Source organism: Lagopus muta, chromosome 1, assembly GCF_023343835.1.
Source record: "Lagopus muta isolate bLagMut1 chromosome 1, bLagMut1 primary, whole genome shotgun sequence".
Classification (NCBI taxonomy): domain Eukaryota; kingdom Metazoa; phylum Chordata; class Aves; order Galliformes; family Phasianidae; genus Lagopus; species Lagopus muta.
Window position 1 is genome coordinate 122,794,611 of NC_064433.1, and position 13,822 is coordinate 122,808,432.

At 39.8% G+C, this 13,822-nt stretch overlaps 1 protein-coding gene across 1 annotated transcript in view; it reads right to left on the reverse strand.

Moving 5' to 3' along the window:
• FRMPD4 (FERM and PDZ domain containing 4) overlaps window positions 1–13,822 on the reverse strand; it is a 295,539-nt gene that overhangs the window by 105,641 nt on the left and 176,076 nt on the right. The window lies entirely within an intron of this gene.

A 13,822-nucleotide genomic window follows, 5' to 3' on the forward strand; every position in this document is an offset into this window, starting at 1 on the left:
GTGCAGACACACAGCACATTTTTCTTCTTCTTCCGTAACAGAAGTATTGGTGCTGTCATCTCTGTAAACCTAGTCAGAGACTCTACAGAAAATCACTTTCCTACCATTAATATTTACTCCAAAACATCAAATTTGGCATAGCACTTAGCCTGGCAACATGGGGACTGATCAGCTTTTTCATTTGTCACTGAACAGTAGCTCAGAAAAGAATTTGTATGTTATTCTTAAGTTTTGACAGGGGGCTGGGAGGGGAGGGAGGAGGTGGCAGTATGCCTACTATTGAGCGATTCACTTCATCTCACCATACCTCAGCTCAGTGATCAGAACAGACAGTGATAATGCCATTACAGCACCTGCTAATTAAAAATATAACCAATAAGCAAATGAGGACCTCAATTTTGTGTGGCAACCTTCCAGCCAAGTCTTTAGCTTTCAGTCACAAAATCAAATCTACTTTCTAATTCCAGTAACAATAAGCTCTGTGGTCAGGTTGGCTTGTGCTGTCAGATCCTGAGCACACAGGCCTGACATCCTTCCTCCCTGAGGACACCAGGGAAAAGCCAATAGATTCCGAGCACTCTGTGCTGAATAAGTAGCTCACAGACAAGAAGGCAGCCAACTCAGCTGAGCTTCCCTTCACAGAAAACCTTGCCCTGTCATGCTTCCTAATGGTGCCCAGGCTTTCCAAGTAGCGCCATATGAAACTAGATTGGCTATGCAAGTCACAGAGGCAGGCCTAGCACAGCAGCTGTGCAGCTATTACACATCTTGTTCAGGTGATAGGGTTCCTCCTTCAAGATCTGCATTCCTGAAGGCTCATGCCATGAAAGCAGCTGGTCCTATGATGTGCTCATTAGCTTGCACTTGCTTTAATTAATTCTCCTCTGGAAACTAACAGGGCAGTTTTTAAACAGACCTGGAGGATGCTGACGTGTGGATCTCTCTGACTGGGTACCACTCTGCCTTTTGGAAATTCCTGGCAAGTCACAGGGTGACAGTCTGGGGAACAAAGTCCTTAGCTCTGCCAGGACTTTGTAAGACACAGTCATGATCCTCACCCAACTCTGAAGGCTTGGAAAGTCCTATTTCTTATACCTATGATTTAACTACAAAGTTGTGACTTTTCTGGGTGCAAAAACAATGTCAAACTACTCTTTATGGCTTCCCTTTTCAGGGCAGACCATTAGCTCATCGTTCCCTGGTATGCCATTAAAATGCTGGAACATGCATTTTAATAGGATGCTGGCAACAAGAGTCATGCAACAAAATCCCTGAATGTCATTACTATGAGCTGCCAGAATCGGCCTCTCGTGGCCCAAAACAAAATGTCTTTTATCAGTATGGCTTTTTTCCAAGTCTCTGCTGTCCAGCCCAAGGCACTAACTGGATTAAACAAAAACAATAAGAACAGCGGCAAAGAGAAAATGCTGTACAAAAGGAATTATAAGCAGGAAGAGAAGCAGAAAGTATCTCTTTAGACTTGAGATAAAACTGTGTTGTTCCCACCTGATCAAGCCTAGGACAGCTGTTTGTAATACAGCACTTCTAATAAACTGCCTCCTGCATCTCCTCAGCTGTTTCTTCAGAAAGTTTTCACATGTATCCCTGACCTTCTGATTATTTACCCTACAAATCGCAATTATTTCACTAGTTTTTCCTTTTATACTTGCTGGATACTTGTTCCAGAAGTTGACTTTATGAAGGTTTCTGCATATTTTTATGGAGGATGAATGCAACCGTGACACATTCCTCACTACTTCCTACAAAACGTGTTCAGTATGGATCGCCTTCTTTAGAACCTCACCAGATGCAGTGATGTTGGATATAACTGCAGTATTTATCATGAATCTTTTAACGAAAGCTTTTAATCCCAAGATTGCAGGGTGAGGGGGGAAGGAGATGGGGAACAAAAAAAAAAAAGAAAAAAAAAAGAACAAGAACAAAAATATTCTAACTTCCTTTAAAACCAGAAATCCAAGGCATCAGTCAACAGGTGAAACTGAAGCAATGTATTTTCATAAGAGCACAGCTAAAACATCTGTTTACACAGAGAGACCCACTGAAATGAACAGAGAGCTAAAAGCTTCAAAGAATGCAGACTCTTGTAATCAAAACCAAACAAAATGCAGACACTGAAATGCACTCAGACATGGTTGGCAAGTTCTGATTTCCACAGAAAAGATGCAGTTGGTCTCCTAAAATATTTTCCAAGCACCATGTCTGCTCTCCAAGGGTGGAAAACCCATCCTAACACAGTAAGAATCATGGGATCCTCAAACTAACCTCAGATCATCAGTATCATGTCACAGAATCATAGAATGGCTTGGGTTGGAAGAACATCGAGTTCCAACCTCTCTGCCACAGGCAGGGCCACCAGCCTCCAAATTTGGTACCGGACCAGGTTGCCCAGGGCCCCATCCAACCTGGTCTTGAACACCTCCAGGGGCCAAGCATCCACAGCCTCTCTGTACCAGTACCTCACCAATGGTATGCACAAATGGAAGGACACAGTGTGCTCTCAAGAGCAACTCTTGTGAGCACAAAATACTGACCAGATATTCAGATAACGGGCAGTACTGAGGCTACATCTGCCTACAGAATGAACAGCTCAAATCATTTGCGCATTTAAGGCAACTCAGTGTAATTCCTCACAGGTTGACAGAAGAGTGACAGAAAGTGTCCTCATAAATTGAATCTCACACAAAGTCAGCACAGCCCAAAAACACTAGCAGGCATTTTTTTGGACAAAGAGCCCACAGTAAGAACATCTCCACCACACTGAACACTTCCTGATCAATAGAAGGTAGTGATTAATGATCTGGATTTAAACAAGATACTTCAGCTTTATGCAGAAGTGAGAGACAACTCCACCATGATCAGAATAGCTCTTGTACACTGAAATCAAAAGACAGTTTGAAAAAGGGAGGGAAGGGGAGGGGAGAAAGAGTAATCCTAAAACATAACTGAAAGCTGAAAAGTTCAACAAATTTGCATCTCCTGTGTTTTTCATATATACATATAAAAAGCTAAGAATAGAACCAGAGACAAGAAGAAGTATGTTAGGATTGATTAATGCATCACTGTGTCTTCACTGAATGCCACTGTATCTATTTGCACTGTAACTTAATAAGCACATTATACATTAGAAATGTTATTGATGGCAGAGTTGCAAATAACCACCTCAACAAAAAGGCAGCAGGAAGTTCACTTAAAAATTATAAGTAAAACAGTGTCATTTTTCTGTTTAATTTTGTAAATTCTAGCAATTTTTTTTCAAGCTATTTGTATCATAAATAATTAGCCTCACCAGGTTTTAATTATGAAATTCTAAACAAATCCCATAAGCAAAACTTATCCCTATCTGTCTGCTGAGTTCCTATTTGTAATTCCAGCTAATTACTTCCTCTGTCAGGAAAATAATCTTTAAAGTCCCAGGATGCCATGCAAGTATTTCCATCTCCTTCATTTTTTCTCCCAATGTTTGATAGAGAAAATGTAAATTCATTTGGCTACTGGGGGAAGAGTAAGAAACTTGAAATAATCTCTGCACTGTCAGCATGTCTGTACCTTGTGTGCTTAATCCCCGTTACCATGGCGATATTTAATTGAACAGCCACACAGTTTGATTGGTTTATTTTAAATTGAAGTTTTTCTGTGGAACTGTACAGGATAGCAGTGAACATTAGATAAATGGCTTTCAAAATATTGCAGTGAGTCATACTGCTGTCAGTGACTGGATTAATTTGAGTTCAGTTAAACTATTCCTTCACCTTAATCGTATATATATGACAACATACATAATATGAGGATTTTTAGCATTATATTTGGAAGCTGAGCATTTTGAGTATAATTAAGCACTATGTTATTGCAAGAAGGGCAATTAAAACCTAAATGAGAATTAAAAATCAGTAAGCTTTTGTTGGTAACATCAACTTGCTATGCTAAAACAAATTACCTTGCTGTTCTACAATAGTAACCCAGATAAGAATACAGTAGGCTTATATTTGATTTTCTTTATAGAATGTTGTAAGTATATTAATGCAACAGAAATTAAACCAAAAGAAAAATACAGCTTGTTCACTGCTGGCATCTATATGCCTCAGTATGCAGTTCAGTATTCTAATGACTTCTGGAAAGACATCAAATCATCATTACGATATTTCCTGCCCTGACACAACGTATTTGATAACTTGTTTTAAATTCTGTACATATGCTGTGAAGAGCTGGTGTACTTCTACTGTAGCCTTCAAACAGCAGCAACAAAATACTGTGACAATCCTCACCCTCTTTTTCTGCTCTAACCAACCTCCAGCACATTTTCCTCTTAATGCTGGGGAATTTCACCCAGCCTTTACAGCAAATGTCCCAGTTCCATTTCTACTGGACAGCTTTACTTCATTTACTTTTTTTCATGGTTGTAGCCACCGAGACCCCAACATATAGCCTGTAATATCATACTATCTTCTCATTGTTTGGAGATTGTTTGTTTTGTTTTGTTTTGTTAAACATACTGTTTACTAGTGTAGTTCTATCTCATAGAATCACAGAATGGCTTGTGTAGGAAAGAACCTCAAAGCCCACCCAGCCCCACCAGCTCAGGCTGCCCAGGGCCCCATCCAACCTGGTCTTAAGTACCTCCAGGGATGGAGAATCCAGTACAAACTCAAACGCAGAGTCTCTTTGTTTGCATAACTGAAGACACCAGATTGTGACCTGAAATACGACCTATGAGTTTCTTAGAAAGCACTACCAGACTCCCCTACAGACTCTACTTTGTTTGACAAAAGAGGTATTTTGAAAAGCAGACTCCAACTTGGACTCTCATTCTCATGCAAGAACTAATTCATTTTATACTCTCCCAGGAATGGTAGCTTAAAGTTCTGATGTAATGCTTACACAGATGCACTTTTGTGTGCACATATGCTCAGATGAGATGCTGTTACACCAAAAGAAAACTCTTCTCAGAAGCACATGAATTCAAAAGAGAACTGATTTGTCTTCTCATCTTCGAACATGGTGAACCTGGGTCAGGATTCCCTGGCTTTTTTTTTTTTAAGAATCCTGGAATCATTAAAGTTGGAAAATACCTCTAAAATCATCTAGTCCAACCGTCAGCCCATCACACTATGCCCACTAACATTATCCCTCAGGGCCACATCTCTACGTTTCTTCAATAGCTCCGGGACAGTGAGCCCACTGTCCACTGTCCCCCTGGGCAGCCTGTGCCACTGCATCACCACTTTTTCTGAGAATTTTTTCCTAACATCCTGAGCCACTCCTGGCATAACTTGAGGCCACATCCTCTCATCCTATCGTTGTTACCTGGGAGAAGAGATTGATCTCCATTTCATTGCAACCTTCCTTTAAGTTGTTGCAGAGAGCTCGCTGGTCCCAGGAGGATGTTCAGCCCTATCTCCTTTGGGCTCTCTTTTAATTATATATAGGTTCTACTCCAAAAGTTTTACTCTGTTTCTCAATCCAACTTAAACACACAAAAGTTAATACTCTTCAGGATGCAATAGCTCTTTCAGTTTTATGGTGTCCTCATCCAGTTTGTGTTTGCAGAAACACTGGGGACTAGATCAGAAGCAGAGTACACATTACAATTTAAGTGTCCCTGACTATGTAATAATAGAGATCTGAACTGAAGAATTCCCTGTGCTCCACTTAGGTACAATTACATTCAGGCTACTCAAGGCAAAGGATAGTGACTAGACCAAGGCTTCTCTTCTAAGCAGTCCCATCTTCATGCATACTTTTTTGCACAGCTCTCCTCATCTTTTCAGTAAGAGATATCCTCTTGATTCAGCAAGGGATCATTGCCTGTGTGCGCATAGGGAATTTGGAAGGACAAGCCAGCACACAGGAACTGAGCAGCACTGCTGCGGCTGGGTCCCAAGTCACTGCACATGAACTGGTTTAGGTACAGCTGCCTGGCAGCACAATGAAGCCTCTATTCTTCCTTGCTCCAGTTAAAATAAAATTACCCCACAGACTGGCATCTCCTTGCTGTTATTTCCTCCATTAAAGAAATGATTTATCCCAGTCAATATCATTTTGTCCATCATTCATATGCCTGCCCTATTTACGACTAGAGCAACAGTTCCTCACGCAGGAAGAGCAATTGTCAAAACATCATCTCTTTTCAGGAGGTTGAGCTGATTTCACAAGGCTTTCTTTTTCAGCATGTGCCAAACTTGTCTTAGGCAGACCACTGACACAAGCAGCTTACTGTATAATAATTCTTCTCTCCTTTCTAATTATTCAGGTTTGCTTTAAACAGCCGCTTGTGGACACCCATCCCTGCTGCTGCTCTTCTCGTCTCTCCCCACTCCCCATTCCACCAAACAATCCTGTCCTTGAGCAGGTCAAACCCTTAGTAACAGAAAGCAACCCGAAAGGAGCAGAGTAGCACTCTTTCTTTCACAGCACACTATTCATATCAACAGTCCATATAACTAACAAGGGAGTAAAAAAAAAAGAAGAAAAGAAAAAAATAAGAATCACCATACCAATCAGACCTGTTGTCCGCCTGGTCCAGTATGCTTTCTCTGACAGTACCCGCTTCAGAGGAAGGTGCAAGAAACCTTGTAATTATAGAATAACCTGATTAATACAGGAAGTTTCGTCCTAGCCTTAGGCAGTCAGCAGCTGACTCACCTGCTTGTCTGAAACATAAGAATTTCTATCTGCTCTAATTTTTTTTTAAATCCTATGTAATTTAACAGTGGAGGACTCATTACAAATGTACATTTCTAATCCTGTTTTGAATCCTTCTAAGCATTTTAGGTTTCACTGTAACCTGTAGCTAGGAGTTATATTTGCTAATTATATAGGTTGCACTATTTTTAACATTGTTAGACTGACTGCCATTCAATCTCATTGGATGTCCCTTTTAAGGCTGTGGGAATAAGTGGGCCAGAGAGTGCGATGCCACTGTCTGTTCGCTCAGCCTCCCACCTGAGAGAGGAGATGCTTAGAGAGACAGCCTGAAGTCAGCCTTGGGATCAAGGCATTATCCTGGGATGCGGACAGCTGCATCCATATCACCAGTCTAAAACAGACTGAGACGGAAACAAGCCCTCTTTCTGACACCTTGCCTAAATGTAGGTGCTCCCATACCAGCCTGGGGGGACAGAACAGTAGCAGTGATGCTGCTCATTTTTTTGCAGATGTCGTAGAAATCCTGCAGCCAATCTGATCAATATCTTTTTTTTTGTATCTAGAGCTGAATGAATGCAGTGTATTTAGCAAAGTGCTGTAACAAAATCCCTACAGGCTAGAAGGTGGCTCCTGTGGAACTATACATTTCAGCCTCTACTAAGGTAGACCAGAAGAACAAATAGCAGCGTTCTTTTCAAAACCCAGGAAGATGAAGAGCACTGTAACCACTATCAAGGCCTCCACTACATGGCACATGCTCTGTTTTCAGAATTTTTCTAATAGAGCAAACCCCAGAGAAATAGTCTGAGAAAGGACTGAACTACCAACAGGTACAACCTGCAGACTTATGGAGAAGAAAGTTGGAGTAGGATGAGCAATATTAGGGGAAAAGAAAAACAAAAAAAAACGAGTAAGTAAATGGTTTGAACTGATCCTCTTCTGTGCTTATTTATTTTGAAGTAAATTGATTAGCCTGCTGTGAGCCTAATTTTTGCATCTGGTATAAATTAGTGCCCTTAATAAGCAGGATGCTTCATTGATATTGCCATTAATATTATCAATGACTGTGTTCTGTCATCCCACACTGCTGGCCAGCTCTGAGAATGGTGCGTACAGAAAGGAGTGGCTGGCAAGACAGGATGCATGCAGCACATATTGAAGAACTTCACCATTCAGAAAACGTGGATGAATTTCCTTTTTGACACACAGCAAGCAGTGGAAGAGTTAGAGACAAACTGAAATAAATAGTATTTGAGTATAGGAGAACATCCTATTTTGTCTTTGTGGTTGGACTAGATGATCTCAGTGTTCTTTTCCAACCTTAACAATTCTATGATAAAGAAATATTGTACAGTGTATGCTTTGAGATATTACAAGCTGCACTGGCTACTAAAGAACACAAACACATCATTTCCAGTTTACAGATAGGACTAAAGCTGTCATTCAAGAATTTCATAGTAAGATTGTCAGTGAAGAAATTAGCCAAGCAAGGACAACCAAAATGCAATGATTTCATAATCCTAAATTCATGGAGCTAATAACACCTGAAAAATAATGTATCCTAAGGAAAAAAAAAGTTTTCAGAGATATCTGGAAGAAGCCTGGAAGTTACTAAATACAAAAGCACCAGTAAAAAGCAACAGCAGGCACTCAGGATGTCAGAATATGTACTGCCATATTTCAACTAGCACAGCAACCACATCATACCAAAAGAACAGGAATTATTTGAATGATAGATCCACAAAAATATCAAAAGACTGAATACCTCAGGAATTAAATAGGAACCAAAAGGTCACAACTTTCCATGGCAGCAAACTTCAGCCTGTACCTTAATGTACCATTGCAGGGCAGCTTAAGGCAACACAATCCCGTTGTAACTCTGTCCTCCTATCAGTCAGGTATTTCATTGTGTCACCTTATGGCATCTCCCATGCACTGAATAGGAAGTTGAACCTGCTGGTTTCCAGAGGTTTCTTCCACTCTCAATTATCCCGAGACTCTATCTGACCGTGCATAGGACTGGCTGAGATTAAACTGACATAAAATTCACTGCTTTCTCTGCAGGATTGATTTCTTATTAGCTTTTGCCAGTTTATTTCCCTGTATCAACTCCTCTCCAGATCTGACGAGCATTAAAACTGACACAAGGGAAAGGGTGAAACTGTGCAGGTCAGACAGTTGGTAAGACCACAGCAGTGGAAACTTAGGCAAGCTGAAATTGCCATAAGGCTAAACAAAATGGACAAAACCAGCCAAATTACTCCTGCTTTGCATATCTCCCTGAAACATCCAATCACTCCAAATACGTTCTTAATAAGATTCATGCTTCTATTAGCATTGAAGAAATTTCTCACTGCTAAACGCCACCCAGTATGGGTAATAAATGTTTAGAAAATGATTATGTATACACTGCAAACTATTTTACATTGAAGGCCTAGCTTATTACAGCCTGTGTTGTACAGAAATATGCTGGATAAATACAAGATGACTGCTCTTCTCTAATACTAAAATGAATTATTATCTCATAAACCTATTTCAAGTAAAAGTGGCAAGTTCAAAGAGAACAGGTAAAGTTTTGCAACTTTAATTTACCATGGCCTAAACTGAAGAAAAGTATTTTAGAGGTTTTCAAAATGACCCCAGTTGTGCCATTTGTACAGAGAGGCAATGGATTGATAGTGACATTCCAAAACATTGTGATAGGAGGCTCTTCTCACAGTTTTACCGAAGTGCTGCCTGGCACAGGGAGTCCCACCGATCAGCTCAGGCCATAGAGGCTTTCACAGCTTAGAAAGAAACCAAATTTGCGTCAGCACAAAGAATAAACATCTCTTCATGTTCCCGCCTTAAAGCATTTGCACTGACACTATATAATTACTTTTCCTTTCACATAGAGATTCTCCTGGATTCTCTATTCCGCCCACAATTTCAAAATTACAGTATGTCTGCTTGCAGTTGAATGGATACGTTCATATGGCACTAAGTAAATTATTTAACTAAAAAGCAGTTAATGTTGCTATGAATTATGTTATTTACTCGCATAGAACTCGTGTGCACATTTCTCTGTTATAATACCTGGTTTACACATCTTTAATCAAAACCAAGCAGAGGATTTGAATTGCTTTTTCTCCTTCAGTGTGATGCAATTTGTTAATGTGTTTGGCTATAAAAACCCTCGGAGACAATCTGATATGCTATCTCACTGATCTTTTTTCTTCCTTTATTGACATAACTGCCAACGATCATCTCACTATTTCATTTCTAAAATCCAGAAGCAATAGAAGAAGGGAAGAGAACTTCATACTGTTTTCATTTACATAGTTTCATTTAGTGGTAGCAAAAATAGTTGTTTTGAAAACCAAGGAGGGCTTTTCTTTAGGCAAATAATTAGAGACAGCTCCTGTTTTTCAGATAGTATGACTTCATTACAGTTGGAATACATTCAGCCTTACTAACAAAATTGTACATCAGCTTTCAATACAGACAACTGCAAGACATTGCCATAAAGTAATTTAGATGGGTACAAATTTGATGCTAAATCCCCAAATAGATCTCAAGAGACACTGCAAGCCTGATAAATTCTTGGCTTTGTACAGGCTACGCTTGGGGATTCTGGACATTACTAAAAGAGCAACTGTGACATGCAGAAATATGTGATAGCATAGAAGCTAGAATTTTGCATCGTTGGCTCCTTCTGTGGATATTAATGCAAAGAAAAAGGAAAAAAGGACATTTCCCTTCAAAAAGGGACTCTCTCTACAGAAAAGGAGTTCTTTCTAGTTTCCCAGCCTACTTAACATTAGAAGGGAGAGCTGTCTTACAGAGAGACTTGGCCAGGCTGGAGGAAAGGACAAGCAAGAGCTGTGTGATGCTTAACAAAGACAAGAGCCAGGCCCTGCTCCTGGGACAATGCACCCAAAGAGCCCAATACAGGCAGGGATCTGTGTGGCTGGGAGATGCCTTGCTGGAGAGGAATTGGGGGCCCTGGGGGCCCATAACTGAACAGCAGTCAGCAGCAATCATGGGATGCAAACTGCACCCTGGGCTGCATCTATGGGAACAGAGATAGAGATTTGATCATCCCACACTACTCAGTGCTTGTCAGATCACACATGGAGCATTGCCCATGCAATTTGAAAAAAAGATGTGGGCAAATCAGAGAGTGTCCAAATGAGGCCCAAAAAGTTGTTCAAAGGGCTGGAGAAGCACTCCTTTGATGAAAGACTGAAGGAGGTAGATCTTTACACCCATGAGAAAAGAAGCTTAGCATTGTATTCAGCACTTGAAGTCTTGCTCCAAAGATGACAGAGGATGTCTCTTCACAGTGAGCCACAGGGAGAAGACAAGGGGTAATGGATTCAAGTTGCACTAGGACAGGCTCCGTCTTGATATCAGAACAAAATTTTTCAGTGAGAACAGCCAATGACTGGACCACAAACCTATTTTGCAGTGCAAGGATCCACCACCTTGATTCTGTTAAGTTTTGAAAGGAGAATTAAAAGTGGCACACAGAAGAAAGAAATGTATGAAGAACATGAGAATAAAGTAATACCTAGATAAATGTGCGGCTCTTCTAGTAGGTATCTGCAAAGCAAATGAGGCTTCTTTAGAATGATCTAGGCCAAAACGAGATACCATGAGAAGAAATGATCACAAGCAACAGGAAATAAACATTTGTACCTACAGACCTGACCTGGAACTAGGTCTGCAAAGTTTAGGTAAAACCAAGGCTAGCAGTTAGACCACCTCTGCTTGGTGAAAAAGTAACTATTTTGGTAAAGCTGTAGTTAGCAAGGCAAAGAAGAGCTCTTCCATGGAAAAGTTTTTGTAGTATCAGTCTGCATTTTCAGAGTGAAGGTCACCCAATCGGATTTGTAGGAAGATCCTTGCTTTCTCAAAAATCCTCACATCTGAAGCTCAGGAAAGATTTACCCCTAGAGTATGTTGTACTTTTACAGCAGTTACTGGTGTTAGAACACTTGAAATTTGTGAAAAACCACAGCCCTCTCTGTTAAATTTCTGAAATAATACCACATAATTCATGTAATGTTTGTATTACATTGCTTTTGTTACGTATTTTAAGCAAAAAGGATGTAATTAATCAAGTGACAGTTGCCATGAAGCTTATAAGTTTTTCCTGCTCCTAGAAAATTCACAGACCGTAGGAAGCGGGTTCAGAGGCAGAGGGGTTTTTTTTTGTGATCAGTATCATTGTCACCCTGAACATGAACTACAGCAAATGGCACTTTGCTAAATCTGTGTTTTTTATTAAATTATTTTTGAAAACCAAGGCTAAGATCTTGTCAGTTTGCTTCTATGATTTGTACTTGCAATCTACATTCAGAGATAAATGGGAGCCTAGGGCCTCAAAGAGAATTGCGAGCAAGCACCTTGCAGCAACACAGAAATACAGAAACAAACTGAAAACCAAAGTAACATCAAGAAAAAAAATCTGACACTGCTTTTGGCATCATTACTGCCTATTTTGGAATCTTGTTCCTAGACTCACTTTTTCTGCACTTAAGAGAGGGTTATGGCACATCAAGGTACTAAAAGGCAATCCAAAAACCCAAACAAAATGATCATTATCATCTGCATGTTAGAAAATGCTCACAGATTACAAAATTAATGACAATTAATGCTTTTCATTCATTCTAACTGCCACAGCAGTTTATAGTTAGCCTAGTAGAGCATCTTGTTATGTGACCAGTGAGAAAAAAGGAAGAATCCAATGTGGTGCCTGTCCTCATAAGCTGGATATTATTGTTCAGACGATTCTCAGACAGACAGAGGAGAACACACTGAAATTCTGCAGAAAAAAAACCAAGCCCCTGAAGAGTAGTTTCCAATATTGAGAAAGACCTACTGCACTCCAGGCAGGTTGCAGTTACTCACATCTACATTTGCAATTTTAAGTGGTGCAGGTTCCCTCAGTAATTAGAGTAACAGAAGTAGCACAGTCCCATCAGCACAGTGCTTTTGAGGCTCACCTATACTTCTTGACAAGCCTAATTAGTTCAGGCAGAAAATCTATGCTAATATAGCTGTATTGTGCCTGGCATTCAGCACCACATTGCCCAGCACTGCACCCTGTGTCTCACAGAAAAGCAGAGCAAAATACTTCTAACAGAAAGAATGTGGCATTTCAAAGTCAGCTTTGAGCCCTCATTAACACAGACAACTAGCTTCAATTTGGACATGTATGAAGGTTCTCTAAACCCTGAAAGCCTTACCCTGGTTGCCTTCAGGTTACCACACAGCTACAAATATTGCTTGGGCTCCAACAGTAATTGCCTCCTGAGAAGCTGAGGCACGCACTGGGCAAATGGGGGAGGAATGCAAAGGAAAGGAAAGGGGATCTCACCCTGTGGAATTATTTTTGATTAAAGATCTTGAGGAAATTTAGGACTTTTTAATGCTGAATTTTAAGCAAGTCTGATCCCTGTACTGTGTTAAAAGAAGGCTGCAATTCTCAAGAAGGAAATTTTAAAGCATTTGCAAGTTTCTAATTGGAATGGTAAACATAAAAGTTAATTAATAATTGGGGAAAAAAACAACAACAAAAAACATCCTTTCACATGAGCAGAATCTATACACTGGCTTTGAAATGATACACAAGTAATTAATGCTTCAGCATCAAGCAGTCATTCTATCTTACTGCCTCCCATTCTTAGCAAAGGCCACATTCTTACCAAAGCCACATAAAAGTACTCAAAGAGCAAACTGTTCTTTATCCAAGCCATTTAAGTAATTTTAAGAATAATTCTGTACAGTTTTTACTGGGAAAAGGAAATACAGTTTTGTTTACAATAAAATCAAATTGACATTTATTTTGTAAACCTTTAAATCCAGAGTTAAAAGACTATGGGTAACCTAAGAATTAGAATAGTAACTATATAGGATCAAAACAAGTGCCTTGTTAGTACTAGTATAATGAATATATTAGACAAGCTACAAGAGCTCACATTGCAGAAATGGAGGAGAGTAGTTAATCCTAGTCAAAACTGACCTTTTGTCTCACTCTTTAAATATGGCATTTTTATTTCTATTTTTTGTTAATGACATTTGTTGCAATTCTTCAGTGAATTACAGGTCCTTATATCAGTGTTTGCTTGGGTAAATTAAATAACCAAGTACCAAAACATTGCTTAATAAAAGA